General features: G+C 45.1%; 1 protein-coding gene across 1 annotated transcript in view; it reads right to left on the reverse strand.

Annotated features, from left to right (window-relative positions):
• Positions 1-10277, reverse strand: part of HYAL3 (hyaluronidase 3) — a 54488-nt gene that overhangs the window by 23122 nt on the left and 21089 nt on the right. The gene's annotated exons all lie outside the window — the stretch shown is intronic.

Genomic DNA, 10277 nt, shown 5'->3' on the forward strand with positions numbered 1-10277 from the left:
TCATGTAAAATTCTGGCAATTGCTACCAGTTTTTTTCCACAGCAGATCCTTCACACTTTTTCCCATTCTTCAGTCCTAATCCTTTTCAACAATCTCTTCCTCTCCCTTTCTTTCACAGCCTTATTTCAGTTGAAAAAGTCCCATCTCCTGTGCACTTTCCTTGGAGGTATTTAAATGTCTCTATCATATCTCCTTTATCCCACCTCTCCTCCAGGGTATACACGTTTAGATCTTTCAGTCTGTACAACTCCTGTTCTAAAATAACCCAACCTATGCTATCATTCGGCAAATGAATGATATCAGAGATGCACATGTCCAAAACCTGACATGGTCCAGCTGATAAATAAAATAAAATATTTTTTCTACCTTGAAGTTTGAGCATTTTATTTTTCCATTCGATTTTGTCTGTGTCTTCTGATTTTCTCTGTTTTTTTCCTGCCTTTCCAAGATCTTCTATTTGGCATTTCTTCTTTCCAAAAAATCAAGTGAGGAAAAGTGTTCTCTGTACCTACCTCATTTTTATATGTATATTGTATAAAAAAAGTTAGGGGAAAGACCCCAGACGCCTGTGACACTTTCTTCGCTGTTCTGTTATTCAATTACAGCGGCTAAATGACAGTGCTGACTTTGATCATGGATCATAAAAGCCCCCAACAATATGTTTTTATGTGTGCAAAAACTTAATCAAAATGCGACAATGAAACAAAAAACAAACTTAGCTTATATGCAGCAGTGTGAGGCAGTTGAGAAACGTCCCTATGGGGACCCGTTTCACCATGTGGCTTCCTCGGGGGACTCGGTGCTGCCTTGCTTCAAAAGTACTGCTCAGTGTCTGCGGCTGTGCACAAGCATATTTTGATACTTTGGCATTTCTTCTTTCTCCATGTCTGCTATCCATCTTCCGCGTCCCTATCTGTCCTGTATAGCACCTCTCTTCTGTATCCCTGTCTACTCATGGGTCCAGCCCATCTCACACCAGCCCCCCTTCTTAGCTTTCACCCAGCCTCTTTCATGCCCCCCAGCCTTTACCCAGTTTCTCTCATCCCCCCTCCCAGCTTTCAGTTTCTCATACCCCCCCCCCCACCCTAGCTTTTTACCCAGTTGCTCTCATGCCCCCTCCCAGCCTTCCCCCAGTCTCTCATTCCCCTTCCCCAGCCTTCACCCATACTCCCTTCCCAGCTTTCAACCAGTTTCTCATACTACCCACCCTAGCTTTTACTCAGTTTCTCTCATGCTCTTTTCCCAGCTTTGAACCAGTTTCTCTCATCCCCCTCCCCAGCTTTGAACCAGTTTCTCTCAAACCCCTCACCCTAGCTTTAACCCAGTTTCTCTCTTGCCCCCACCCCAGCCTTCCCCTAGTCTCTCTGCAGCACCCCTCCATCCTTCCCACAATCTCTCATGGCCTCCCTCCAGCCATTACTCACAGCACTGGTACAAACTCCTCTTCTTCCCTTGCATGGCAATCATACTCTACAGAGACTTGAGCCATGCGCTGCAGGAAGTCTCACGTTTTGAAGTCCCCCGAGACGTCCCCAACTTCCTGCACCAAGAGGCTCAAGTCTCTGCAGAGTTCGAACATAAGTGTTGCTATACTGGGACAGTCTGAAGGTCCATCAAGCCCAGTGTCCTACTTCTAACAGTGGCCAACCTAGGTCACAAGCACTACTACTACTATTAAACATTTCTATAGCGCTACTAGACTTACGCAGGGCTGTACAAATTAACATGAAAAGACAGTCCCTGCTCAATAGAGCTTACAATCTAAATTGGACAGACGAACAGACAGCTAGGGGTGGGGAAATTGCAGTGGTAGGGGTGATAAGTGAGGGTGTTGAGTAAGAGAGTCATGGTTAGGAGTCGAAAGCAGTAGCAAAGAGGTGGGCTTTAAGCCTAGACTTGAAGACAGCCAGAGACTGAGCCTGACGTACTGGCAAGCACCTGGCAAGATCCCAGAAAAGTAGATTTCTATGCTGCTTACCTAAAAATAAGCAGTGGATTTTCCCCAAGTCCCCAATAATGGCTTATGGACTTTTTTTTAGGAAGTTATCCAAAACTTTTTTAAACCCTGCTAAACTATCTGCTTTTACCAAATTCTCTGGCAAAAAATTCCAGAGTTTGATTACACATTAAGTGAAGAAATATTTTCTCTGATTTGTTTTAAATTTACTACTTAACAGCTTCATTGTGTGCCCCCTAGTCCTAGTATTTTTGGAAACAAGCGATTCACTTCCACCCCTTCCATTTCACTCATTATTTTATAGATCTCTATCATATCTCCCCTTAACCATCTCTATTTTGAGATGCGGTGACCAGAATTGCACACAGTATTCAAGGTGCGGTTGCACCATGGAGTGATACAAAAGCATTATAACATCTTATTTGTTTTTCAGTTCCTTTCCTAATAATACCTAACATTCTATTTGCTTTTTTAGCCACAGCTGCACACTGAGCAGGCAGTTTCAGTGTATTGTCAGCAATTACATCTAGATCCTTTTCCTGGGCGATGACTCCTAATGTGGAACCTCGCATCACATAGCTATAGTTTCGGTTCCTCTTTCCCACATGCATCACTTTGCACTTGCTCACATTAAATGTCATCTGCTATTTGATGCTCAGTCTGAATGCCAAAGAGTAGTTTGAGGGGGGTCCTGTGTTTCTGGAGGGAATCGCAGAGGGATTCCCGCAAACCCTTTTTGGTGCAGCTCTTTAATGAAGATATACATGTAACCGCCTCGCTAGTTTTGATAGTGTTTTAGATTATGAGACCCAGATCAGTAAGTGCCCAAGAATTATAGCCACAGAGATCTACTCAGACTCTGAAAGTACAATATAACTATTTATCTGCAACAGGGGTACTACTTATCCCTAGCAGTAAAGTGATATTTTATATATAGGGTTTCTGTTCTAAGCTTTTATAAATCGTTGGTGTGATGTTCAAAGTGGCTTAACTAGCCAGGGTAACACATAAATCGGACTGCATAAAAGTCAGTCCTATCGTTATGTGGAGCCCCATCACCAATTCAGTGCTATTACACTTAATTGGCTATATTTGAGTTAGTTCTGCAAACCCAGAAATTCAATCCCAAAGCCATGGCCCAGCATTGAATTTACAGGCATAATGCCAGAGGTAGTCTGCAAAATGCTGAGTGCCTCAGCTGAATATCAGTCCTGTAAATTTAGATTTTTATTTTCCAGATATTTAGGGGTTCTTTGAGCATACAAAAATTGCCATTCATTGATGAATTCATGCCATATTGCTGGCTACCTTTTTCAGTCAAGTAAAATATGTACGCCACTGAATAAATAATGAAACGCTAATTTTATTATACTTTTTCCAAAACAGAACACAGACTTAACACAAGCAGTGGAGTTAGCCCAGCAGTATCCAAAGCAGCACTCATGACTACAGCAGGCAGTCACCTTCCGTTTGTGGACATTACATTCACCAGAATTGGGAACAGCTTTTGCAGGTCAGGTTTCCCTTCGATCCAGGGCTGTCATGCCAACTTTTGCTCCTGCAGGGCCTTTGCAGAGGCAGAAAGGAAGACTCCCTTTACATTCCAGGGGCCCTCCTCCCTTCCTTAGGCAGCAAACACAGTATTTCACTTGCTCTTGTCTTTCAAACCACAGTCCAAAATTATGAGAGTTATGTCTGCTCTCAGTGCATCTTGCCCAACAAACAAATGTCCCAAAACATTTCAGGGAAACCTTGCAAGATACCTAAATGATGTCACACTCAGGCCACTCTGTTTCAAGCTGGGTCTCTCTCCCCACACTTTTCATCAGGCTAGGTTTAGCCACATTCCTAGCTTCTGTCTGCCTTTTAGAGAATACTTGACTCTGGTCCAGCTTACTCTCCTCACTGGCCAGCTCTTAGGGAGTTCCCTCCTCCCTTCCTTCTCTGTCTGCAAATCCCTTTTCTAGGGCTGACAGCCAGGTGCTTCTAGAACCCCGCCCTTCTCCTGGCCCAGGGGGGCATACAAGTCCCAGAATACCTAGCCTCAGTCCCCAGGCTCTAGCTAGGGTGGAGTTCAGTCCCCATTGATCATAGGAACCCTAATACCTAGGCTATGGCCGGGTTGACTCCACTCTCCCTTCACCTCGTAGCCACTCCTGTGACCCCTTAGTGGAGGATACAAGACAAACCAGAGGAGAGAGAGAGAGTACTATAAACACCTGTTTTAATTCTTTTGCACTGGAGGTATTACTTGGTTAATCAGAATTCAAGAAAACATGGGACAAGCACAGAGGATGTCTGAGGGAGAGAAAGGGATTGTAGAGCTCAGTACTGGATATCAGCCATATGGTCTTTCTCCAAGGACAAGCAAACCTATAATTCTCACCTATAAGCTCACTGGACCGGAGCTTATGAAAAGAGCTTTGTTGAGCGTGAGACACGCTCCACCACACATGCTCGAGTGCCTTCCCGTCCATTCCGAGAGTGTGGTTCCTAAAGCTAGCTATTTTTCTACCACGGTAGGAGAAGTTACTTCTGTGGCATCTCTTCGTTCCTAGTCTGGAAAGAGCTTTTTTAGTGCCTATAGGTGCGCGTGTGTGTGTGTGTGTACGTGCGTGCGTGTGTGTGTGGTTTTTCCTCCAGTATATTCTTAGTTTCATTTTTTCCAATTTTTAAGCTTCCTTTATTTTCTGTGTATTTAGGCTGGGTTTTCCCCTTGTCTTTTTCTGGCACCTTGCCCCTTTTTTCAGGCACATTACTTCAGATGAAAAGGTGGACTCAGTTTGCCAAAGAGGCTCAACATGAGAGGATTTTTGAAGCCAGGTCCGATTCCTCGATGTCGGCATCAGCATCGACATCGGGATATCAGTCCGCATGGCTGCTACTGAACCTCATGACACTGGGAGTGCATCGAGTGGGTCTCCACCTGTCTCGACGATGACTACTGTGCAGGGCCCCTGCAACTGTCTAGTGTCAGACATCAAGAGATTTGGCACCCGAGAAGCATTGGCGCTGGGAGGCCTGCTCCCCCTCCATTCAGGAGTTGCCAATGCATTGGTCCCCAAGCAGCCAGGACCCAGCTCCATCAGTTCTGCAGCCTGTCTCGGAGCTGGCATCTCAGCCTTTCCTGGTGTCGGCCCTTGATGAGTGCATACGGGCCTTGCTCCCTAAGCTGCTGGATGGCCTTTTGCAACACTGTGTCAGCATCGGGGGTGTTTCCACCTACCCTGCCACCCGTTGCGACCCTGCTTAGCCCTGTCTGTGGTGCAGCCCCCGACCCTGGTGTCGCCTGCCACCAAAACGGCATCCCTTCGATGTTGGTGGAGGAAGCTTCACTGGAGTCGAGGCGAGAGCCAACTCCTTGACGCCCCTCTCGAGAACATGGCTCCTCTAAGTCGAGGCAGGCTTGATCTCAGCCCTCCCATGAGCAACGTAGTCTGCAGTCCACACATTCACATCTCATTACTGCACTGAGAAGGATACCCCATGCCATAGTCAGTTCTGGCAGTGTTGCAGAATCTGTTTGGAATCTAGAATCCAACTCCGCCCCTCTAGGTCCATTTTATTTTCAGGTTAATCCGAGTTCTGTCCTCGCCACTGTGAGGCCCAATTGACCAATGTTTGTTTTTGGCGAGCCTGGACGCTAGAAATACCCCAATTGTGAGAATTATAGGCCTGCTTGTCCTTGAAGAAAGTGATAACTTACCTGTAGCAGGTATTCTCTGAGGACAGAAGGCCTTATATTCTCACAAACCCTCCCTCCTCCCCTTGTAAGGCTTGTCATAAGCTCCAGACCGGGCAACGTAGGACCATGTTAACCAATTGTGAGAATATAAGGCCTAACCTCTCCCTCCCAGGCAGCACGTGGAGACATATCCTCAGTGCGAGAGGATAGTACATCCCCTGGTGGGCAGGTCCTGGCTACAGGAGTACTTCCTATTTCACCAGGGTGATGCTCTCCTTCTAGGAGACCTCCCTCCTCCAAGGTAGCACAGGGGCTACCAGACTGTTGGTGGGACTTCTCTACAACATCCCTGTAGGTCTCCTCTATGTACCTAAACTAGATCCTGCAGTGCCTGCTAGATTCTATCTGTTAATGCTGTGGTACAAAGTTTTTAAAACTAAGTGGAAAAGACTATGGAGATTAGTTGATAAAATTAGCTTTTTATATTTTTATTTTGCCTAACACTAACCTACAATTCCTCCTTTAAACCCCAATCTTTAAGTTTCCAAAGCAAGATAGTGTTCACTTACCAGAGAAATGTCCTCTTCTCTCGGAACTTCTCAAAAAGAAAGTTCAGTGAGACTTTTTCTCTTTATATAGTTTTGAATCTAAGGTGCCTTTTTTAAACAGGCTGTTTGAAGCGGACTCAGCAACCTATGCAAGTATTCTACTTCCCCATACCCTAATTAACACTTACTTGAGGTCGCTGGATGTGCTACCTCTCCAGCAGCCAAGGAACAGAAAATAACTGCCTTTTAGAACAAGAGTTTTTGGCTGTTTAGTTTCTACCTATAGAAAAGGTTTCAGTTTAAAACATAAGTACATAAGCACTGCCACGCTGGGAAAAGACCAAAGGTCCATCAAGCCCAGCACTCTGTCTCCGACAACGGCCAATCCAGGCCCCAAGAACCTGGCAAAAACCCAAAATTTAATAACGATCAATGGACTTTTCCTTCAGGAATCTGTCCAGACCCCCTTTAAACTCAGCAAGGCCAGCTGCCATCACTACCTTCTCCGGCAATGAGTTCCAGAGTCTAACCACACGCTGAGTAAAGAAAAACTTTCTCCAATTTGTTTTAAACCTACCACATTCTAATTTCATCTTGTGTCCCCTAGTTCTATTATTGTTAGAAAGCGTAAACAAACGCTTCACATCTGTCCGCTCTACCCCACTCATTATTTTGTAGACCTCTATCATATCACCCCTCAGCCGCCTTTTCTCCAGGCTAAAGAGTCCCAGCCGTCTTAACCTCTCCTCATAAGGTAGTCGTCCCATACCCCAATGATGGGAAAAATGCCTATTTCTAGAGAAAATTTCAGTTTAAAACTATGGGAAAAGGGTTTGTACACTATCAGGGGCATTTTTGAATGAGAAGGGCGCCCATCTTCCGACACAAATTGGGAGATGGGCGTCCTTCTCTCAGGGTCGCCCAAATCGGCATAATCGAAAGCCGATTTTGGGCACCCTCAACTGCAGTCCGTCGCGGGAACGACCAAAGTTCACGGGGTGTGTCGGAGGCATAGCGAAGGCGGGGCTGGGGTGTGCTTAAGAGATGGGCATCCTCAACCGATAATGGAAAAAAGAAGGGCATCCCTGACGAGCATTTGGTCGACTTTACTTGTTCTATTTTTTTTTCACGACCAAGCCTCAAAAAGGTGCCCAAACTGACCAGATGACCACCGGAGGGATTTGGGGATGACCTCCCCTTACTCTCCCAGTGGTCACCAACCCCTCCCACCCTAAAAAAAAACTTAAAATGTTTTGCCAGCCTCAAATGTCATACCCAGCTCCATGACAGCAGTATGCAGGTCCCTGGAGCAATTTTAGTGGGTGCAGTGCACTTCAGGCAGGTGGACCCAGGCCCATCCCCCCCACTTGTTACACTTGTGCTGGTCAGTGTGAGCCCTTCAAAACCCATCCGAAACCCACTGTACCCACATGTAGGTGCCCCCCTTCACCCCTTAGGGCTATGGTACTACTACTACTACTACTTAGCATTTCTATAGCGCTGCCAGGATTACGCAGCGCTGTACAAGTTTAAACATGGGGAAGGACAGTCCCTGCTCAAGAGAGCTTACAATCTAAAGGTAAAGTAGTGGTGTACAGTTGTGGGGAGTGGGGTTTTTTTTTTTGGGGGGGGGGGTTGGGGGGCTCAGCACCGAAGGTAAGGGAGCTATGCACCTGGAAGCAATTTGTGAAGTCCACTGCAGTGCCCCTTAGGGTGCCTGGTTGGTGTCCTGGCATGTCAGGGGGACCAGTGCACTACGAATGCTGGCTCCTCCCATGACCAAATGCCTTGGATTTGGTCATTTTTGAGATGGGCGTCCTCGGTTTCCATTATGGCTGAAAAGGGGGATGACCATCTCTAAGGTCGACCTAAATGTTGAGATTTGGGTGTCCCCGACCTTATTATCGAAACGAAAGATGGACGCCCATCTTGTTTCAATAATACAGGTTTCTCTCGCCCCTTCGCTGGGACGTCCTTAGAAATGGTCGTCCCCGTTCGATTATGCCCCTCCACGGCAACTAGTTAATAATGCTTGCTTTTCTCTCTTTTTTTATTCCCCCTTTAATACTAAACTAGATCCTGCAGTGCCTGCTAGTTTCTATCTGTTAATGCTGTGGTACAAAGTTTTCAAAACTAAGTGGAAAAGACTATGGAGATTAACTGATAAAATTTGCTTTTTATATTTTTATTTTGCCTATCACTAACCTACAATTCCTCCTTTAAACCCCAATCTTTAAGTTCCCAAAGCACAAGGTTTGCTACTTGTATATTCTTTTTACCCGTGTTGAATCATATCTCATGCCTTCATGATTCCCGCCCATTCTCCCTATCAGTCTGACTCCTGCCTAACAGGAGCAGCAGGGTCAGCCTTGGAAGTTGGTGAGAACACTGAAAAAAGATATCAAGAGTCCCCAGGATGGTCTTACATTAAGCAGCAGAGAAGCAGTGGCAGGGACTGTGAAGTGCTAGGCGCAGTGATGACACTAACAAAGAATGGCTGCAGTTTTACAGTGAAAGGCAAACTCTGTAGCAATTGACAAAGTCATAAAATTACAATAGACTGGGGGCCAGGAATTATAGTTCTAATTTTTCATAAAGAAGCAAAACTACATGGACTACAAGTTAGAAAACCAGGACTGGGGCTAGCCTGGTGGCTCACTGATAAGTGCTACACACTGCAATATAGAAGGTTTGGATTCAATTCCCAAGCCAGGCTTCTATTCCCTAGATCAGCTAAGGAGTCCATTGGGAATGCTAGTCTCATCCACCATTTGCTGGCAACTCTAGTGTCCCAAGGGCAGGGCGGAGTGAAGTGGTGGGGCAGTCTGCCCCGAGTGCAGGCAGCAAAGTGGTGCATGGAGCAGGCGCTCGGCTGTCAGCTCTGCCCTGGAACAGGAAGTTGACATCACAGGGGACAGGGGACCGGCAGAGCCGAAAGACGTGTGCCTGCTCCGTGCATCCCCTTGTTGGGGGAGGGGGGCTCCACCCCAGGTGGCAAATAAAGTAGGCACACTGTTGGCTGGCAACACTTTGTGGTCTAATCATACAAACATATGCACTGAGCATTTTCCCTACACAGACAAAAAGGGAAAAAAAATTCAGTACAGTATTTTTCTGTTATCTAGTATAACCCCATTTTAACAACTAAAAATTCATGTGACTCCAGGCAATGATGAAAATTTTTTTTTGAAAAAGCAAGTTTACATTTTTCTTTCCCCCCATTCATCCAAAGCGGGAAGACTACACAACAGTGATGTAACGGGGCCCATAACTCAGTGTGCGTTCACAGACTCCAATATTCTATGTGGATTTCCAGTCTAATAAGGCCAACTCGGGAGGAGGTGGAGGCATATGAACCATAGGGAGCAATAGTTTTTGGCACATGTCAACTGATTGTCACTGCAATACGGGGAGGGGGTATGTCAAGGAAAAAGAAAACAGATATTTGTCTACAAGAGTTCACTACACTATTGCCTAAGAAAGGCCCATTCTAATTGTAGGAGGAAAAATGCTGGGCAATACAAAAAGACTATCAAGTTTCATATTAAATATGATCTTACATAAACAATTATGCTCAACCATGTCTAGCTAATAAGATGTAATGCGATATTATTTACTGTATACTAACAGCTCCACTATAAGTTATTACTAATTAATGTCTGCTAATCTTTTGATAACATACTGTTAAATGTAAACCACTTGGAACTTGTCGGTAAAATGGGTTATAAATGCCAAATTAAATTAAATTAAAAAGACATCCAGGAATGGACAGAAATGGTTCCTGTCCTGATTATTTGGTGAGATTGTTTTTTTTTCCATTATCCCCTTCTTATACATCAGGAAAGACTATTTTCTGTCGTGAGTCGGTGTTAAGTATAAGAAATTGCTAGAACTATCTTTTTCTTATCAGACTGTCAAATTTTGGTGTACCTTGCCTGTTCGAATTTGAAGACTTCTATTACTGTTAAACTGTTCTCATTATTTTGTTTTTAATTTTGTAACTCGCTATGAACTAGTAGTTGGTGGGCTTATAAGAATCAAGTCACATCATATCACACCACACATGCCATCGATATGGAAATACTGC

The sequence above is a fragment of the Microcaecilia unicolor genome, chromosome 6 (genome assembly GCF_901765095.1).
Source record: "Microcaecilia unicolor chromosome 6, aMicUni1.1, whole genome shotgun sequence".
Classification (NCBI taxonomy): domain Eukaryota; kingdom Metazoa; phylum Chordata; class Amphibia; order Gymnophiona; family Siphonopidae; genus Microcaecilia; species Microcaecilia unicolor.